This window comes from Cryptomeria japonica, chromosome 9, assembly GCF_030272615.1.
Source record: "Cryptomeria japonica chromosome 9, Sugi_1.0, whole genome shotgun sequence".
NCBI classification, from domain to species: domain Eukaryota; kingdom Viridiplantae; phylum Streptophyta; class Pinopsida; order Cupressales; family Cupressaceae; genus Cryptomeria; species Cryptomeria japonica.
This window is the reverse complement of record NC_081413.1, coordinates 725,828,974-725,852,439: the sequence shown is the minus strand read 5'-3', so window position 1 is coordinate 725,852,439 and position 23,466 is coordinate 725,828,974.

Genomic DNA, 23,466 nt, shown 5'->3' with positions numbered 1-23,466 from the left:
GGTGGCCACATTAACATTAGGAATTGCTTCGAATCATCAGCCTTGGAAAGGGGTTTTTTTTATTAAAAAAATTAAAAAATAAATGCTTATTACAAATAGAGATTGCAGTTAATTGTAGCAAAAACAAATATTGTCCATTGTTAAAAACATGGATTAGATGAAAGATTCATAAAGAAGCTCTCATAACATGGGTTCAAACTAGTAATTTGTAAGCAAATACATCATGAATTTTTTTATCACTTCAGGATAAGATTAGTTGTGATATTTAGGTTGAGCAAATAAGATAAGATAAGGTTGGTGTTAATAATTGTTGAACATATCAGAGGACTGAGATGGAGGGAGAGGAAGTGAATCATTTCGGACCTTAAAACAACTTACTCATAATCATTTAAATATCAAATCTCAATTAACTTATATTTGCAATTATGAAACGTGTAACCACAAAGCACAACACACACAAGAACACCAACTTTACATGGAAAAACTAAGAAGGGAAAAAAGTCATGGTGAGAATCACACTCACAATATGAATAATTGATTACAATGTTTTAGGCTCAAGGCCAAGGATGCCCACTTCACCTGATGGGACTTGCAAAACTAAGGTGCACAACCTTAGGGAAAGATACAAAAGACTTGCATTACTGAGATGTACTATTTCAGGGCAAGATACAAAGACTTTACAAGTTGTCAAAGGACCAACTGTCTTCCAATAGGTACAACAAAATGATGAACTGAAATGAACAAGATCTCTTGATTGTGAAATTGTCCTTGAACCACTGTGTCAAGCGATGACAAACATATCTCACTTCATCCACTGTCTCAAAACATTGTCACACTGAAGATATGATCATCAACACTTATCGCAAACTAAAATTCACACTTTTACTTCTTCACAAATGCTTGTATATCATTCACATACTATTCACAACAATCCATACCATAATCCACACATCCACACTTCCTTTTATACAAGGTTATTCATTGAAACCTTCAACTAGGTTGGCCACAGATAGAATATACATGAATTACATAAAGTTGGCCATCCATATCAAAATCACACAATATGGTCCACTCCAAGAGATAGAGAGGACCCAAATACATCACGACGCATCTTTCTTAGTCCATTCCAATGAACCACACATGCTAGAACATCTTCCAAAGTCCACATCAAACATAACATGTAGAAAAGCAAGGAAGCACGTTAACCAATCACCCCCAAAAAATCACCTAATGCAAATTAATCAATACAGATCTACACATGCCATGATGAGACCCACATCAACATTTCAACACAACCTCCAATACATATTCAAACCAGAAAAGTATGATCCAAATAAGATAAACCAAGTGACTTAGCTAGAGACCAACATAGTTGACTATGTCAAACACAGAACAACATAAACTCACTTGTCGATCAAACCATCACTAGAAATCTGAACTGGAACACTGCATGAACCATATGAACATGTCCTCCAAGCCACAACACTTGAATCAACACAGTTGGGCAATGCATAGAATTCTTTGGACCAATCCTAATAGACAACCTCATTGTCAACAAACTACTATAACCAACTACATCATTTGAGCAACTGAGGACTTGAAAACATGATACTGCAACATCCACAAAATGTAGACATATATCTAGAACCACAAGCAATCATTATCAAGAACTGAAGGAATGCGGAGCATTCTTCCATATGGAATTAAACATGTTTTCCTACATATTGTAACATCCACTACTATAGCCTTATGGAAACATCTCATAATCACTCAATATCACCACCAGACAACATAACAACATCTAAACACTCATTTCTGACCATATACAACATCCACATAGCAACTTCCTCGCTCATTGTTGGACCATATACAACATCCGCACAACAACTTCCTCTTTACTTTTGTTATCTCAACACATAATCATGAACAACACAAATTGTGTCATCAATGACAACACCAAACAAGTTTGACATCAATGATAACATGAGTCGTTTAAAAATTCAAATATGTAATAAATTGTCTCTTGCTTAGACACTGACACTTTGAAGAGTGCAATCAACAAACGCACAAAACATTGAGCTTAACAAATCATGAATCAAAAGATAAACTATCGAGCTAGTCTACATCCTTACTAATCATCTGCCTATCAATTTTAGCATCTTTATCAAACATTGTGTCTATATGGGTACATCATTCCTAGAACAGGCACCCTATCATATATTATGTCCTTCAGATACAACTTTCCTACAATGGACATCCTATCAAACATCTTTTAACAAAAACACTTCACTTTGGCAATAAGATCTAAATGGTTGTTGACTTGTTTGGTCAAGTGAGGCTTATCTTCTCTTTGATTTTTCTTGTGTCATGATCGTATGCTACTCAAGGATATCTACAAGTGATTAAACGAGTGACATGATGGATCATTATTTGTATCATTTTATTGTTGTTTTTGCTTTGACTTATCACTCCTTGCAAAGGTATGCAAGTTATTTACGTATTATGATATCTAGATGTTTGCATTCAATTGCCATAATAAGCTCAATAATGGTATAGCACTAAAATTAAGTACAAGATCCTATCACCCTCATCATTCTATCTATCCACTCTCATCCATAACTACTTCTATGGCCATCAATTTACCACCTCCTTATCCATTTTCTTCTAGCCTTATCCCTCCATCTTTTCTTTCAAGAGCACACATGTTCTCCTAACTCATATATCCTCTCAAGGGGGCATCATCCTACCAAACTTGTCATCCTCCCTCATCTTCCCCATGACTGAGGCACCATGCTTCTAGTCCTTATCCCTTTCCTACCCAATGTGTTTTAAATTTCTTTCCAACAACATGATAAACTACATTGACTCAAAGAGGGGCAAAGTGTAGACACCTAAAATTGTCCTTTAATTAAATAAATATTAGTATTTATTTAATTATTTTATCATGATATCTTCTATTAATTAAATAAATATTTACATTTATTTAATTAATTCATTATCCTTTTTCTACTATTAATTAAATAAATATTTTAAATTTATTTAATTAATTCACTAGCCTTTTCTACTATTAATTAAATAAGTATTTTAAATTTATTTAATTAATTCATTAAGTCTCTTCTTTCTAATTTAAATAAATGTTTTATTTATTTGATGTATGAAATATGTTTATTCATTTATTTAATTCATTTAGCCTTTTCTTCTTACCCACATAACGACACATCTCTCTAAATACCTACTCATTAATCATATCCCTTCATTGATCTTTTCACCTCTTAATCCTAAGACCCTATTTTTTGGATGAGGTTTCCTCCTCTCACTTCATCATAAATATATTTTATTTAATCATGTTTACATTCTATCAAAATCATTATAGCATACATCATCACAAACATACATCATCACAACCACAACCATTCTTCATTGAGCTCTAGTGCAAGTGCAACAAAAATCTGAGAGCAACAATTTCAAATACAAGATCATGGAGGATAGGAGAACAACAGAGACAAGTCTATCATGAATGTGAAGGTATAATCTTATTTATTTCATTTTATTTACATTTCATGATAGTTCTCTATTAATGTTGTGTTGAATTAGTTCGTAGATCTAGGGTTAGTAGTTGGTTTTATTAGGGTTTACAAATAGATTCAAAATTCAGGATAAACACCACCAACTAGCAATAAACTACTCTCTCCACCTGTAAGTATTTCCCTCTTACTACATATGTCTCTCTCCCTTTGACATCAAGGGCAAATAGTGTAATACTACAAACACTAACTCTTCCCCCAATGGTAGAACTATCTCTCTCTTCTGTGTATAACTTTGATAACTGCAACACTCCCTCTGATAGGGATATCTCTCTTCTACAACCATTTTCCTATAACTAGGAAACCACAACCATCACTACTCCCCCTAAGAGTAGCCACCACATCAATCTAGGAGCCAAAAGATAAACTTTGAATCTCCCCTCAGATGGAAAGATGCACCACTACTATGTATCTAGTTTGAAGGGGGGCAATAACCCCTAATTTCCATCAGAGATACTCAAAGGTATTTTTTCGTCAGTGCCTTGGTAAAGATGTCTATAATTTTATCCTTTGTAGGCATATACGCCAATTTGAATTCTTTTTTTGAAACCTTCTCTCTTAAGAAATGATATCAGATAGAAATGTCAATATCAATAGATTTCCACAATCCATTAGTATGTCTATGTGAGCTTTTGGATTTTATTGTGTGAGAATTTTTGCATCAACATTTCGGATCAAACTCTGCGATCCATCATCAGGATGAAAGCAAAGAGCGCAAATATTCTTTCTCCTTGTGCTCTTTGCTTTCATCCTGATGGTGGATCACAGAGTGATCCGAAACGTTGATGCAAAAAATCTCACACAATCAAATCTAGAAGCTCATATAGACAGATAGAAATGTGTTTAGTCCTTGAATACATCACTACATTGTTTGAAATATTAATTGGACTTGTATTGTCACATATAATAGGAATTTCCTCATCATACATCACCTTGATATCTCTGAGAGTTTTCTTCATCCACATGAATTGAGTGCAATAATATGTTGCTGCAATATTTCTAACTCTATAGTCTTCCACTATTGTAGCCTTCTAGAAACACCTCAAACTCACTCAACATCACCACCGCACAACATAGCAACATCTGAACACTCATTTTCAGACCATATATAGCATTTGCACAATAACTTCCTCACTCATTTATGGGTCATATACAACCTTTGCAAAACAACTTTCTCTTCACTTTTGGTACCTCAACACACAACCATAAACAACACAAATTGTATCATCAATGACAACACCAAGCAAGTTTGACATCAATGGCAACATGACTCAAGTTTCCAACAAATGACATCATAGATATAAGTTATTAGTGTTTGCGATTGTTTTGATTAAAGGGGGGAAAACAGGTTTTAAGAGGACCTAAAACCCCTTACAACAAGTTTTGAAGGGACCCAAAACCCTCAGATTTTACAAGGATCTGAAACCCAAAATAGAGAGTTGCCAAAAGATACATCAAGGAAAAACAACAACCCAAACTCAACCTAATAACAAAGAAATCTCAATGAACCAAGCTGAAAAGGAAGAAGGCCAAAGTCTTTAGGACAAGGGTTTTATCAAGGCTCCCTCAATCTTCATTAGATATCGAGGTTTTTTCTAGGGACCCATAACCTGAAGAAACATAGGTTTCTTCCAGGCTCCCTCAACCTTGAGAGTGGTTTTTATAAGGCTCCCACAACCTAAAACAGTGTATTTTTTATAGGCTCCCATAACCTTGATGAAAAGCTTATTGTTTAGTATCTCCACCTCAATAGGAGATAAAGGAAAGATATAAGCCCACAAGCCATAATCAACACCCTTACGACCACAAGTCAAGATTTCAATAGTCCCCCAACAACACTTCCAAGCATATCTAAAAGCATCAAACTCCACCTAAATAGGAGATGGGTCAACTCCATCCACATCCATCTCCCCCTCAATAGAAGATAGGACCACCTCTATAGGAAAAACCAAAGCAACCCAAAGATGCAGACAATGAAGCATAAAGACCCATGCCAAGGAACCAAGTCAAAGAGGGAAAAAAAACCCTCAACATAGGGACACATAGGAGTTGAGAGATATAACCAAAATAAACTAGACCCCATCTTCAAAAAAACCTCTCCCAGATGAACAAGAAAAAGAAGGAAGTGCATGAAGAGAAAGGGAACAACAAAACCACTAAATATCCTTCTCAAGGGTAAAGAAGGAACTAGGTCATCAAGAAAAGCCCTCAAGTAATTCATTGTGAAAAACTACAAGTCGGGGCTAGAAAAACTTTCACATAGCCCTCCAAAAAAAAGAGCAATACTAGAGCAAGGAGGGAGTAAAGGAAAGCCAAAGTAGGAAAACCCAAAACCCTTCCCAACCAACCAAAACTCACGAAGAACAAAGGAACCACCAAGCCGAGCAGAGAACACCACAAGGAAGAACATGGTCCAAAAAGAAGGCAGAGGAATCCACAAGAACCCCCAACTGGAAGAAACAGCAACCCCCACCGGCCTAGAATAGAGCAGACCCGATACCAACAGCTACGCCAAAATCCACGACCAAATCTGGAGGTGGATAACCCATTCACCACCAAAGAGAATCTCCTCTAGAGCAGCCACAAGGCCAGAGGCGATCTCACCCTAGACAAAGTCTGCCACAAAAGCATCAACTACAGCTCACACAACTTTCCAGCCCTCCATTCCCACAACCCTCCCACCACACCCGCATCACAAGTTGTTTCTACCGCACAATACCAATCCAAGCAAAGAGGAGACCACAACAAAAAATAGAAGGGGGGGAAATAACATCATCTTCCCCAACATAACCACTTTCCTCCCCATCGCCAATACTATAGCTAATGGTGGCCCTCGCACCTGTACAACCTCTTGAAAGCCTTCCATCATTGTCATCTCCATCTTCCCCTTTGTCCTCTGCAACTTCCCCTATAGCACAACAACCTCCTGGAACCCTACCGTCGCACCCACGCCTTCTCCCACTCATCTCCATTTTTGACCCACAACTATAGTGTTATGATGTCACCCATAATAACTATTGTTAGAGACTGTTGTTAGCATGAGTTTGTATGGTTGTCATTGATGTCAAACCTAATTATCTAGATGGGTATTGGTTTGTATATGCTTTGTCATACCTTGGTTATCTAGATAGAGTTTGGTCTAGATACTCTTTTCGTGTTGGTTGTGTCATCCTATATTCAAGGTGGTCTGAAATGTGTTTGGTGCCCTCCGGATATGTTGTTAATTGCATTGTAGTTTAGTGGATCATCTTCCTTTGATCCAGATGTATTGTAAGATGCGTTGAGATGATTATTTTGGGTCTCACTTTGGTTTGTTGAGATCTGCATGGATTATTTTGCATCGAAAGTGGTTATTTGGTCAACTAGTTGATTAAATCTACACATTATGCTTTGTAACATCTTTTGGTATATATGTTAGCATGTGTGTATTGTTGGATCTTTCATGGGATGATATATTTTGGTTCCCTCTTTTTTTTGGAGTGGACCAATCCAAGCATTTTTGATCTAGATGGCTTATTTTGTGTAATATTGCTTATTCTATTTTGGCTAACCCTTGATTAGGATTTCAATGTTGTATCTCATACATAAGATGTGCAAAAGGATGAATTGAGTATGGATGAGAAGTGAATTGTGTGCGAAGTGTATGTTAATGATTTGCAAGAAGACTTGAGTTTGTGGTGATGCAAAACCTAGTTTGGGAAGAGCTTTAAAGTTGAAGGCATGAAGTTGTTGATTGTTGTTGTCTATGTTGATGATATTATATTTGGAGTAAGTGATGGTTTGTGAAAATAATTTGTATAAAAAATGCACAAAAAAATTGAGATGTCTATGTTTGGAGAAATGTCATTTTTCCTTCAACTTCAATTTACTCATCTGGATGATGGAATTTTTATTTCTCAAGCTAAGTATGTTAAATAGATGTTGAAGAACTTTGATATGGAGAATTTCAAACTTGTTACTACCCCTTTAGCTATTGGATACAAGTTAGGACAAGAGGATGCATCTCTAGATATTGGTCAAAAGAAGTATAGATCTATGATTTGAGGACTATTGTATATTACCGCTTCTAGACCAGATATTATGTAGGTTGTATATTTTGTTGCAATATTTCAAGCTAGTCCAAAGAAAACTCATGATCAAGCTGTGAAAAGGATCTTCATATGTTTGAAAGGGACTTAAGATTTTGCCTTATGGTATAAGAGAGATGGAGATTCATGTTAAAGGAATATATAAATGTTAATTGGGATAGAAGTATTGATGATAAGAAGAGTGCAAGTGGTGGAGCATTCTTTTTGGGAGACAAATTGGCTTCATGGATAAGTAAGAAACAATAATCTGTATCATTATCTACCGCTAAAGCTGAATTTATTGCCACAACATCTTGTTGTAATCAAGCTTTATGGATGAAGAAGTCTCTTAAGGATATTAGAGTTGTATATGATGAAACTATTCCTATTATGTGTGATAAATACTATTTCTATAAATATTTCAAAGAATCTAGTTATGCATTCAAGGACCAAACATATTTCAATATGTTATCATTTCTTGAGAGAGAAGGTTGTTGAAATAGAAGTCAAACTAGAATACATTTCTACATCAGAGAAGATAGCAAACATTTTTATGAAGGCATTGGCAAAAGTATCTTAGACAAAAGTTAGGGTTATTGCCCCTCCTTTCAACTAGATGCAGTTTTGGTGGTGCATCTTTCCAGGGGCACATTTAGTGCTTATTTTTGTTTCCTAGATTGATGTTATTGTTTCTTTTAGGGGGAGTAGTGGTGTGAGTGGTCAGTATGTTTTTATTTATCTTTATGCACCATTTTTCATTGGTGTCAAAGAAGGAGAGAGTTGTTGTTAGATTACTAAAGAGAGTTGTGAGATTATTAGTTTTTCATTCGTATTGATGATTGTTGGTTTAGTGGTGTTGCCATCAATGACAAAGAGGGAGATTGTTGGAGATTGTTGTTAGCATAAGCTTGTATGGTTGTCATTGATGTCAAACCTCGTTATCCATATGGATATTGGTTTGAATATGCTTTGTTAGACCTTTGTTATCTAGATAGAGTTTGGTTTGCATACTCTTTTGGTGTTGGTTGTGTCATCTTGTATTTGGGTGGTTTGCAATACTTTTGGTACCCTCTAAATGTGTTGTTAATTGCATTGCATTTTAGTGGATAATGTTCTTTTGGCCTAGATATGCATTGGAAGATGTGTTGAGATGATCATTTGGGTCTCGCTTTGGTTTGTGGAGATCCACATGGAGTATTTTACATTGAAAGTGGTTATTTGGCCAACTGGTTGATTAAATCTATATGTTATGCTTTATAACATCTTTTGGGATATATGTTAGCATGTGTGTTTTGTTGGCTCTTTCATGGGATAATATATTTTGGTTCCCTCTTTCTCCCAGAGTGGACCATTCTAAGTATTTTTGGTTTGGGTTGCTTATTTTGTGTAATATTGCCTATTCTAATTTGGTTAACCCTTGATTAGGATTTCAAAGTTTTATATCATATATAAGATGTGCTACTACCCTAGTACCCCTTGGTCATGCCCCATTTTGAAATATGAGTTAGGTTCTATCTCTCCAATAGGAAATGAAGTTGGTGGCTCAACATGACCATTGGAGGTCAGCCTAATCGGTAAATTGACCTAGGATCTTATATATAAAGGCATTTAATCAAACTAATTTCATCTATCCATTCAATTATTCAACCTATAAATAATTCCAGCATTGAAGCATTCATCATCAATAGTTTTCAGAGATCTTCAAGGCTACATATTCTTCATTCATCCATTATGGAGCAAAATTACATCATTCATATGAAAGCATGTGTGTGTGATTAGAGTTTTGTCATAATCATGTCATTTCATACAACATATATGTTTTTACATTCAAGAAGAAAAGCATCATTATCATCAATTGTAGATCTGACGTATATCTTTCCATTGTTTATTTCAGTATTTGCAATGTTTCATTTAAGGTTAATTCGTAAACCGAGGTTTGACTTAGGCGAACCCCTATTCCCAAACTATTTCCCTTCTCTATTGTGCATAGGAATAGGTATGAAGATGTGATCTTCAGAATTGGCTTTATTTACAGAGACAAACAAGTTCCCCTTTGGGGTGCGAAAAGTGCGAAGGACCAGAGCGATGGACATTTTGGTCTCGACAAATCAGGAGCTCCTTGTGATGACAAGATTCGAACGCTCTTACATTACACAAATCTAGGTTTGTGGTTCAATGCAACAATCCTAACTCATTGTTTGTGCATTCTCATTTCAATTCCAACACATTTACCCTAATTTTAGTAATTCAACTTAAAAGAGGGCAATCAATTCAATAATCCAGTTAATCTAATAAGAATTCTTAGCGCTTATCCTTGTTTATTTGTGGCTAGATCTATTAGGTTCGTCCCTCTTTAATGTAATTAGTACCCAAGACCAAAGTAGTCATTTTCACCCTTCTTTTGGTGGAAACCCTAATTTTCACCATTACATTTTGGTAAATCTGAGTTCTTACACCTTTAATTCTGATTTATGTTTTTAGATCTAAGTGTTTAAGCAATTTAAAATTCAAATTTATATTTACAAGTTTAATTTCCAATTGAATTTAAAAAATTTAGAGGTTAAAACACAAAAACCCTAATTTTTAATTCTAACATTGAGTTTGTGAGTTGTCTAATTTGGATTAATTATTTCATATTTGATTTGTGAATATTTTAAATATCAATCCCTCATTCATAGATCTTATTTTAATCAAATTACATGAATTTAAAGGTTTAATTCACAAAAACCCTAATTTATTTTGGTTAATTTGATTTGTGGGTTGCATAATATTCTAAATCAAATTTCAGATTTGATTTTAAACATTCATAATGAAACTTAATATATGTGATTCATTTTCTATTTCACATATGATTACATTTTTTTTCACTTATATTTATCATAATCATGTCTCAAATAATGTCTTCTTTCATTTCACATTGCTTCTTTTTATTCATAGCACTTTGCCATATTAAATTTATAGTATTTCCAAGTTGCTTCATGTCAATCAATTAGATCTCAAAGATTTTATCTATAGTGCATGTTGTTTTATGGTGATATTTTTAGGGAAATGCATTATATGTGTAGATCACCTAAAAGCTTATGTATATCCTAATCCCAAAGATGTTGATGAAAAACCTAATACTTGTATCTCTCCTAGGGTATCTAACATGAATGAAGAAAAAGATAATGCTTCTAACAATGATATTTTTGTTATGTCCTGAAGACAACTAAGAAGGGAGGGGGGGGGGGGGTGTGAATCAGTTGTCAAATAAATTCAAACCAAAAACTAATTAACCAACTTGATACTTAATACCGGTAAACCAGTTAAGCATGTCGGTAGACAGTGTTAATAGTAAATTATTATACTGGTAAGGATTAATGCATGAAACATAAACATAAAGTCATCCACAACACATAACACCAATATTTGTATGTGGAAACCCTATAAGGGGAAAAACCACAATGGGAAACCTTACCCACAATCAGATGATACTACTGCAGATAGTAAGTGTACATAAATGGGGTCTGCACATGCAGAAAGGCCAACAGCCTAGAGCTCACTGCTCAAACACAAAATGGGAGTCACACTGACTACAGTTGGATGGTTAAATCCAATAAGAATGTACTGCACAAAATAGCACCTTCTTATGCTGGATTCAATACCGGTGTAATGCTGATATGTTTCTACAAAAACCTAGCTTCACCTTCAAATGATGTCTTCGTGTATACATCTGCTTAATCTCGCATATACCTTCACTCAATTCTTTTTCCATATTCCACACTTGATCTTACAAATAAGATCTTACATTTATACCATACCCTAAGACCAATTTTAGTAGGTCAGCTCTACAAGATATTACAATAAAAAAATTTACATACAATATAATATCCGATGCAATAACCGATTAAATATGTTAGCTTAATGCATTTACATCAATAATAAATCATCTCCATATTGTGCCATGCTGATCTGGAAAAGATAAACCTGTCGGTGTAACCCTAGATAACCCTGGACCTATTTGCCGGTAAAAGAAAATATGCAAATATGAATATACCAATGATCAATTCTTCAAAACAAAGTGTCCACATGATGTCTTCGACATTACCAAGTGTCTTCCATATCATTCTAGGTACCAGTGAACATTATATCCTGCCCGTGAACCATATACCAGTAACTGTGCAATAGTTGCTTGCTAGTGAATGTTGATGGATCTCCAAAGTGCTTGTTTTCAATAGGTGTTGACATCAATGACAAAACCATACCAAAATACCAACAATCTCCCCCTTTGGCATTGATGGCAACACAAGATGGAAAAACCATCAAAGTGCCAAAACAGAAATGCCAAATATCAAAAACCAACAATCTCCCTTAGACAATAATTTCTCCCCCTGGGAGCAACATATGTTTATCCAAAGATTTATTTTCATACCAATCTCTCCTCAAAAGGATAATGTGTTTTTCCATAGATATCTCTCCCCCTTTGACATCAAATGCCAAAGTTACAAAAGTCAAGTTCATACAAAATACCAACTACTCCCCCTTTGAAGTAGCTTCCTCATCAAAGACTGGAGTAAAAGATTTGTCTTTTAATTCTGTCGATTGATGACAATCATCAACTATCTAAGTCTCTACCGGTGGTGGTATGACTCCAAGCTAATCTCTAAGATATTCAAAAGTCTCTTTAGGCAAAGGTTTTGTGAAAATATCTGCAAGCTGTTCTTTAGTATTCACATAAACCAGTTTTATCTCCTTTTCTTCAACTTTTTCCCTTAGAAAATTAAGTTTGATAGAAACATGTTTTGTTTCAAAATGTAATACCAGATTCTTAGATATATCAATTGCTACAGTGTTAGCACAATATATAGTAATGGGTTCTTTGCATTTTACCTTTATGTCTTTCAACATTTGTTTAAGCCATAGTACCTGTGTACAGTTGGTTGCTGCTACAACATATTCTGATTCTATTGTTGATAAAGATATACAACTTTGTTTCTTACTCAACCAAAAAACTAATCTTTTTCCAAGAAAGAATGCTCCTCCAATGGTGCTTTTTCTATCATCCACATCTCCTACCGCATCTGTGTATGCACATAGATCATAATTTTCATCTCTAGGATACCATAATCCAAGATTTGTTGTGCCTTGTAAGTACTGAAAAATTCTTTTTACAACTAATTCATGATTTTCCCTAGGATTACTTTGAAATCTAGAAACAATACATACTGCATTCATAATATCATGCCTGGTTTGTGTCAAATACAGTAGACCTCCTATCATAGATTTGTATCTAGTTGGATTAACAGGTGTAGATTCATCCCTTTGAGATAATTTGTCATTTGTAGTCATAGGTGTGCTTACCGGTTTAGAGTTCTCCATCCCAAATTTCTTTAGTAATTCTTTCAAGTACTTCGATTGACTCAAAAATATACCTTTATCAGTCTATGAAATCTACAATCCTAAAAAGAATTTTATTTCTCCAATCATAGACATTTCAAATTCTTGCTGCATTTTAATAGAAAATTCCTTACATAATCCATCTTCTCCTCCAAAGTTTATATCATCAACAAATACTTCAATAATCAAGATGTCATCATTAGTTATTTTGTAATATAAATTGCTATTTGCATTTCCTTTAGTAAAACCAATTTTTAAAAGATACTTAGCCAACCTTGCATACCAAGCTCTTGGGGCTTGTTTTAATCCATATAGAGTTTTTCTTAACCTACAAACCATATCATTGTCATATGTTAAAGAAAATCCATCAGGTTGTTCAATATATACTTCTTCTTCAAGATCTCCATTCAAAAATACACATTTAATATCCATTTGATAAAATTTGTAGTCCTTGTGAGCTGCAAAAGCCAAGATTTGTTAAGCCCAATATAGAAAGCTAATGTATTAAGAGGGGAGGGGTGAATCAGTACTTCAAAAATTTTCCCTGATAATAACCTTACTGTTATGCATCGACTTAATAGTGCAGTAACATAAAATAAAACTAAAATCAACAGATAACAATCATACATGATTCACTCCATAACACATATATTTTGGTCACACAGAAACTCTTGGTTAGAGAGAAAAATTGCGGTGGGGATGGCACCCACAACTTCACTACTGCAATACTAGAGAATGCTCGGTTAGAGCTACATTTAGCTATTTCTGATAGCTTATCCTGTTAGGAGTATCAAGATCAATTAGATCTACCTTACTAAAGGATTTTTACAACACTATATAAGTGTAGCACCAAGTTAAAGGATTTACAATTTATAGACTTGGTTAGAGTCTTTTACCCTGTTAAAGGTTTTTCTTACAACTTCAAAATATTACAATAAAATCATTACAAATATCTGCAGCTTTACATCTGAAATGCTAAAGCAGATTCTATGTGCTCTGAATAAGATTACCTAGCTTGTAGCATACCTCGGTAACCCATAATGAAACTCGGTAAACCCTTCTACTTACTCTATTCTTCGACTATTCATTGATAACATTCTTGGTGACCTCTCTATGTCTCTGTAACAGTCTTCCTTCATGCATACACATTGTTATCTCACATCTCTTATTGCATATGTTATGTCTAACCCTAGAATCATGCTGTATAAATAAATCTCTTACAGTGGTGATCTAATTCATTGCTTTGATCTTACAAAAAGATTTTTCGAATGAATGACTAAACAAAATATCTCATTGGTTAGATTGACCTTGTAATCATACACAATCTCCTAGTGCAATTCCCAATGCAAAAATGGTTAGATGTGCCTCGATCTTGTAACACGTTTTCATGTGCATGTCCAAGTTCAATGTATCTGGTAAAATGTTTCACTCGGTGAATATCAACTCGGTGAGTTAATTTTACCACTCGGTAGCCATGAAACTTTACTCAATAATCAACTCGGTGAACACTGTGTTCTGTGACTGCTTTCTTCTGTAACCAACTAGACTGTTCATACTGACTTCTTTGTGTGTACCGACTGCATGATTCGGTAATACTAACTGACTAGAATATATAGTATGACTTTGGATAAGAAACTAATGGCAATTTGATAAGTAGTAACAAGAATAATCTGACTGCCTCAATTCCGGCTACCGGTGCAAAGGTTTCATTGTAATCAACTCCTTCTTTCTGAGAATATCCCTTACACACTTGTCTTGCTTTATTTCTGACAACCTTACCATCTTCATTAAGTTTGTTTCTAAATACCCATTTGGTTCCAATTACATTTTTATCTTTAGGCCGGGGAACTAATGTCCAAGTATTATTTTTCTCAATTTGTCCTAATTCTTCTTCCATAGCTTTAATCCAAAATTTATCTTCACATGCCTCATTGATAGATAATGGTTCAATTTGAGAAATAAGACATACCTCTTCATTTGCCAATCTTCCTCTTGTCATAACTCCTTTAAATTTGTTTCCAATTATCTGATCTTCAGAATGATTCAATCTTACATATCGGGGTGTCTTAGTTTGCTGTTGTTCTTCAATTACTGTGGAATCCTTTGATGATACCGGAGTAACTGGATCTTCATTTTGTACCGGTGGATTCGGTGTAGGTTCATTTGTCACAATTTTTGTTGTCGGTTTAGAGTCTATATACCTTGAAGTTCCTCTGAATTGTTCATCAATCTTTACATTTGTACTCTCAACAATTTTCTGCAATCTCTTATTAAAACATCTATATGCCTTGCTCTTAGATAAATAACCAAGAAATATTCCTTCATCACTTCTAGGATCAAATTTTCCAATATACTTATCTCTTCTAATATAACACTTACTTCCAAAAATTCTGAAATACTTAAGAGTAGGAGTATTACCAAACCATAGTTCATGAGGGGTCTTACCGGTTTCACCTTTGATGTGAACTTTGTTGAATGTATAGACAACAATGCTAACTGCCTCTCTCCAATACACATGTGGTAGATTTGCTTCAGATAACATACTTCTTGTTGCATCCAAGATAGTTTTGTTTTTCCTTTCAACGACTCCATTCTGCTGTGGTGTCCGAGGTGCTAATAACTGTCTTCTGATTCCATTCACTTCACAGAATGTATTAAAGTCCTTAGATGTGAATTCTCCTCCTTGATCTGATCTTCAACATTTGATTTTCTTATCGGTTTCATTTTCAACCATTGCTTTGAATAGTTTGAACTTTCCAAGTGCTTCTGATTTCTCTCTGAGAAAAGTAACCCAACACATTCTAGAATAATCATCAATAATTAGCATGAAATATCTATCACCTTGTAAGCTTTTTGTTCTAGTTGGACCACATAAATAAGTGTGAATTAAATCAAGAGCATTATTGGATTAATCTGGAATACTTTTGAAACTAGCTCTAACTAGTCTGATTACTGGTTGAAATTTCCAAACCAGTTGAATTCATGATTTTGCATTTTCCATTTTTAAATTGTAACTGAAATCCCTTCTCAACTAATTGACCAACACTTAAAAGATTATGCTTTAATACTTCAACATAGTAGACATTGTCAGTGTTATGCTTACCATCAAAAGATATTGAACCCTTACCTTTGATTGAATAGGCTTTGTCATCTCCAAATCTTACTAAACCTCCATTGTATTCTTGAAAGTTCAAGAATTTGCCTTTGTCTCTTGTCATATGATGTGAGCATCCTGAGTCAATGATCCATTCATCCTTTGCTTCAACTTTAGCTTCCAGGGCTTGTTCTACCGGTTGAGCAGTAGGTGTCGGTTGATCCTCTGTTATAGCAACAAAAACCCATTCATTGTCTACTGGATCCTCTTCAGAATCATCAGTCACACCTTCATTAGCAATGTAACAATATTTGTCTTTGTTTTTCTTAAATTTGTATCTCTGATATTCAGGATTAGGCTTGTATGTTCTTCTTGCTTCTTCTCTTAGTCTAGCATGTCTATCAGGGCATCTTGAAGCCATATGACTAATCTTATTGCAGTTAAAACATTTAAAGGGTGCTTTACCTTCATACTTACTTCCAACTGGACCTTTTGGCATTTTCCTTGCAAATAGTGCTTCAAGTTCTTCAAGTTCTTCATTCTCCTTCCTGGTTTCTTCAAGTTCTTTTGCATAAAAGGCTTTCCAGTCTGATTTGTCAAATGATGGAGCAGATGATGTTGATGCTTTAAAGGCCAAATCAGTTTTTATAGTAGCAATAGGACCAAATTCCTCAATTTCAAAGGCTGAAAGTTTTCCAATCAATGTATCCCTAGTTACTGATGTATTAGGCATTGTTCTTAACTCATTTATAGCATTAACCTTCATTTTATATGCCGATGGTAATCCTCTTAAGATTTTTGAAACAATTTCATCCTCACTCAAAGTTCCTCCACAACATTTAATACCCAAAACAATTTCACTTACTCTTTCCATAAAAGCAGAAATCCTTTCATCTTCTTCCATTTTCAGATGTTCATACCTGACTCGGAAGCTTTCAAGTTTTGCAATCTTAACTGTGGAATCTCCTTCATTTAGTGTTTCCAAATGATCCCAAATAGCTTTAGCAGTAGACCTATCTGATAATCCCATGATTTGTTGATCTGACAATGCGCTCAAAAGTGCTTCTCTTGCTTTGCAATCATTCTCTTCATCTTTAGCTAGGGTAGTTGGAGCAGTCTAACCAGCTATAGCAACAATATAACCATTCTTTGTAACTTCCCAGATGTCTTTACCGATGCAATTCAAATGTGTCTCCATCCTGATCTTCCATATCCCATAGTTGGTTCCATCAAGTTTAGGACTGTCCTTCCTGAAATAATTTGTAGACATTGGATCTCCTCAAGTTGTTAAACTTCTACAAAAGAGGACTAGGCTCTAATACCAATTGTTAGGTCCCGGAGACAACTGAGAGGGGGGGGGGGGGGGGGGGTGAATCAGTTGTCAAATAAATTCAAACCAAAAACTAATTAACCAACTTGATACTTAATACCGGTAAACCAGTTAAGCATGCCAATAGACAGTGTTAACAGTAAATTATTATACTGGAAAGGATTAATGCATGAAACATAAACATAAAGTCATCCACAACACATAACACCAATATTTGTACGTGGAAACCCTATAAGGGGAAAAACCACGGTGGGAAACCTTACCCACAGTTAGATGATACTACTATAGATAGTAAGTGTACATAAATGGGGTATGCACATGCAAAAAGGCCAACAACCTAGAGCTCACTGCTCAAACACAAAATGGGAGTCACACTGACTACAGTTGGATGGTTAAATCCAATAAGAATGTACTGCACAAAATAGCATCTTCTTATGCTGGATTCAGTACCGGTGTAATGTTGATATGCTTCTACAAAAACCTAGCTTCACCTTCAAATGATGTCTTCGTGTATACCTCTGCTTAATCTCGCATATACCTTCACTCAATTCTTTTTTCGTATTCCACACTTGATCTTACAAATAAGATCTTACATTTATACCATACCCTAAGACCAATTTTAGTAGGTCAGCTCTACAAGATATTACAATAAAACATTTTACATACAATATAATATTCGATGCAATAACTGATTAATATGTCGGCTTAATGCATTTACATCAATAATAAATCATCTCCATATCGTGCCATGCTGATCTGGAAAAGATAAACCTATCGGTGTAACCCTAGATAACCTTGGACCTATTTGCCGGTAAAAGAAAATATGCAAATATGAATATACCAATGATCAATTCTTCAAAACAAAGTATCCACACGATATCTTCAACATTACCAAGTGTCTTCCATATCATTCCAGGTACCGGTGAACATTATATCCTGTCGGTGAACCATATACCAGTAACTGTGCAATAGTTGCTTGCTGGTGAATGTTGTTAGATCTCCAAAGTGCTTGTTTTCAGTAGGTGTTGACATCAATGACAAAACCATACCAAAATACCAACAATTTCTAATGGAGAGAAATCATTGAAGAGAAAAATGACACCATATGTTGGCATGATTGGCATAATTGATGCAGATGAGGTGATCATGATTGAACCGGTAGAGATTTGTGATGAAGGATTTTGTGGTTAGATGACACACGACTAGTTATTTGTGTTGTCATTGATGGCAACTGATATCAAATGATGATTATTGATGTTCTTGATGTTTTTTATTTTCATCTAAGTGATTTGGTTTACCGGAGACAAGGTTTACCAGCAAAGAATAGAAGACTGTGAATGAGGACTTTAACTTGTAAACCAAAGATGTTTTGGTTGAATCGGGTGATTGGCGATGATTGGTGATTTGTGGTTTGGATTGTGAGCTTGTACCATGAAATTGAGTATGTGACTAAAACCACAACTTGTGATGATTACTAGAAGACTTGTTTCAAATTTTTGATGAAGTTTTGCTGGGGTTTAAGGACTGGTGAAGAAATCATCAAATTGGTAAATATTTTTGATATGGTGGTGATCAATGACAAGTCTACATGTTGGTGGTAACACGACACAATCCACATGAATGGTTTGATTGATATTTTGGTGTGAATTAAGGAAGAACTTCTTGGGAAACAACAAATCAATTTGGAGAGTGTTTTGAGGTTTTGACTTTGTTGCAAATCAAGATCTTTGTGATGTGTTATGATCAATCAACGATTGATATTGAATTGTAATTTGTTGTAATGATCTAGATGTTGATCATATATTATCCTTGATTATTTTTATTGTAATTTCATGATGTAATTAGGGTTTAGTCACCGACCTAGTTGAGATGTATATTTAGGATGACACAGTTGATGTTTATTGTGTCAGTGGTCTTAGAAGAATGTGTTGAGTCATCCAAGAGAAAATTGAAATCTTCTTGAGATTTGCATAGTGTTGAGCATAACTGGATCTGATCTAGCAAGCTAAGAAGTGCAAGTAACAAATCACTTTTTCACTATTGTTCCCTAACAGTTGCAGCAGGTTAAATCCCTTAACCGGGTAGGTCCTAATAGGCCTTAAAAATTTAAGTCCCCTAACAGGGAAACTCTCAAAAAGAGTGATAAATCCTCTCACGAGGTTAATCCTAACAGATCATCAAGCTCCTAACCACGTTGCTAGGCAAATCCCTTAACCGAGTGACTCCTAACAGGGTGTATTGTAAGCTCCTAACAGGGCGTACTTCAAAAGAGTACAAATCTTGTGGGTACTAACTCCCACCGTGGTTTTTCCTATTTGGGTTTCCATGTCAAAAAAATTATGGTGTTCATGTGATGTTCTTTTTTATGTTTTATTTCATGCACTATTTTTGAGTACACCAATTATGATATTTTATCAGAGGTTTATCAAAGGTTACCAGTACTGATAAAAGTTGGTACAGAAAGTGTTTGATCTGATAGATGAGGTTAATGAGTTGGTAAATGATCAAATTCATATGATTGTTTAAGTGGTGAAAGAATTGATAGATGTGGTAAATGATCTTATCAGTGTGTTAGCAAGTCGGATAAAGAGATTGTTAGACCTAATAAAAGAAGTTGTGATAATTGATAAATGATTTCAAATCTAATATAAGTGATTTGAAGTTAAAAGTTCTAATTACTGTTAATACTAATTCACCCCCCCCCCCCCCACACTCAGTATTAACCAAATCCTCATAGAATTAACATCATATTCTTCTCATACACACACCCTAGCACAAGAGGGGCAAGATCAAAATATTGGTGTTTCAATCTCTCTAGATCCTCCTTATTATCCTAGAGCCTATCTTAATCATCAAAACATTTGTAGAGAGGATGATGTTATTCATTTCATTCATGATCTATCTACCCATATAACATAAAGCAAAGATGAGGCCTTATATGATAATGATCTTGTTGGATGTTGATGTTGTTAGGATATGTTGTTGTTATTGATGTCAACATATTCCTGTATTTTGGTGATTGAAGAGAGTTAAGATGGCATTTGATATGTTGAAATCCGGTATAATTATATCTTTGGTTGTGGATTTGGGAGTGTTTGGGATGTTCATGTGTATCTTAAATTTAGGTGTTTCATGATTTTGTGCTCCGCAAGTTATCTTTCTTGTTCGAGTTGTTGTTATTGAGTGTTCTTGAATATTAGTGTGTTGATTGATGAAGATTTGATTAAGTGGTGTTGGTGCAACTATTGTGGATTGTTCTAATGTGCTTGTTGGTGTTTCTTAATTTTGTCCTATTTTTTTGGTGGTCTGCATTGATCATTGTGTGTGTTATTGAAGATCTTATGAGTTCGGTGATGCTCTTCATATTATGCGGTATTTTTGGTGGTGTAGAATGTTGCGGTTGATCTTGGCGATATTTTTGGTGGTCTTCTGTGTTTGAGGATTTGATTTGGTTTCATGCTATATTGTTTATGAAAACTGTACTAGCCTAATGGTTGATTTATGTATCGTGTGATGTAATTTTGTAATTAGGTCTTAAGGGTTGAGTCGACCTTGTAGTCAAGGTTGATGATTTATATAAATAAGTATTATATTCATGTAATTGGGGAGTTGGTGGTTGTTAGTGGTTGTGACTGCATTATCAGAGAGTGGTGTATGTTCGAATAAGAGAATTCATCTTTCGATGTGAAGTGTTGAGTATAGAGTGTTGCAGGGTAGACAATTGTGCTTAATTGGAACTTTCATCAGGCATTTGGAGATGCTAATCTTTCATTTCATCTAAACTGGATTGTAGTCCGAATGTTATTGTAAGGTAGTGAACCTTCCTTGAAGGTTGTAGCCTTCCAGATCATTGTATTTTGAGTAGTGAGATCTAGGCAATTTGCCTGAATGCATGTGTATTCACCATTGTAATATTTACACATACTACTACAGAGTATCATCTTATTGTGGGTAGGTTCCCACCATGGTTTTTCCCTTAACTGAGTTTTCCACATAAAAAATCTTGGTGTTATGTGTGTTCTTGTTATTGTGCTTATCTTTAATCTTGCCATAGTTGATCAAATTGGAGTTTGTGCTTAAATTAATTAATTCGATGAAAACGGATTCACCCCTCCCCCCCCTCTTAGTTTTCTTTCATTGTTGTTTCCAATAGATCGTCCTTCCCAATCCATCAAAGAGGATATACATGATGATAGGAAGGAAAATCACCCTCCATAAGATACTCCTTCTTCATTTACTTTTCCCTTTGCTCCTTCTCATTTAAAATATTTTTTCTTCATTATAATGTTCCTCCTCCTTCTCAATTAAGAAATTCTTATAGGAGTGGCTTTACTATAATATCAAAACAAGGTTTTTAAAGGACAAGGATTTGGAAAATTTGAACAAAGAATTAGAGTCCCTATAAACTCTCCTACACAAACTAGTACCAAAGGTATAGGACATTATCATAATTCACCTATGGATGATCTCCTTAGAATTCAATAATTTAAAGATTATCTTGCAAGGAATAGGACTTATCGCCCATCTAAAGGTGCTTCTTCTTCAAATAATCCTTTTCGTTCATATCATCAAACTCATGACCATCATGCTAATGATTGTCTAGATTTAAAAAAAAGTATGCAAGAACTATAGTTGATAATAGAATTGTTAAAATCATAGATGACAATCCTTCTTCTTCTAACAAACCTTGTCCTACATAACAAGTGAGAAGACCGAATCCTATTGATGATCAAGAGAAATTATCCACTAGAATATTTTGGAGATTGAAGCATGATAAGAATGTTGTTTTTCTTTCATAAAATTTACTAATAAACATAAGGAAGGTAATGAACATTTTCTCTTTCATCGTATTTGTGCTCATCCTCTTGGAAATTGTAAAACATTCAAAACATTTGTTCAAGACCAATATGATAGGGCTTGTATAACTCTCACAACCGATCTTGCTCTCTTCCTTGATGAGAAGGTAGTGCCTTAGCACTTTGTTGGCCTTCATGTTGCTTCTCACCCTATGACACTAGTGGTTAACATCATTAGGGGCTCTTTGTCATAAGAGGTGATGCTTTTCAATATCAAACATCTTGGGGCAGAAACATGATTCATTCTTGCCTCTATTCTTGGGGGGAAAGAATCTTATCCTTTTTATTTTCTCTATCTAAAGTGTCACTATTCCCTTTAGGGGCTGCATTTTTCATGTTTTGATATCATTTATTGCATGGAATGGTATGTCTTTTATGATTAATCCCTCCTTAGGGAAGTTTGTGACACTTCATTCTAATTCTTTCCTTTCCTCTTTGAAGATTACCTCTTCTTTAGAGTCACATTTTAGATATATTAATGTCTTTTCTTGCATTAAATATTCCTTCATGTGAGTATATTGTGTATTTTCTTATGTTTAATCTCTCCTTAGAAGTGGTGTAATTATTCTCATTGTCCCTACGCTTGGGGGGGAAATGATCTCTCTCTTATACTTTCTAAGGATCCAATTTTCCTTTGTTGAGTAGTGTTTGCTTATGATTTGATGGCATTCCTTGTGTGAAGTTATTGTTTGCTCAAGGATTCTTTATTATACAAGAGGTGTGTATGATTGACTACAACCTCTTTTTCACTTGGCAATGTATATCTATTATAAATCTATCTATCACATTGTGTCAAAAGTGTGTCGTCCTTCATCAGTAATCCCTTTAACCTAGAAATAGTGGGAAGGTATGCATTCTTGTTAACCTGCCCTTATTTTGGTAGAAGATACTATGTTTGTTAAAATAAACTCCTCTTGGAGGTAGATGTATTTTGAGAAAAGATCTCTCTTCCTCCAAGGATCCTCTTTACAATTTGTAAAGCGGAAAATCGCGAGCGAACCCTAAGTGTTCCCCCCACCACTCCGAAGAGAGGGGAAGGAGGTCACTAGGGTTGACGGTTTTCACTTAGGGGAGGCTTTACATTCAAAAGAGGGGTTGAAACCCACAAGATCCAATCCCACACAATGCAAGATTGGATTCTAAATGAGTTTCAAGGGTT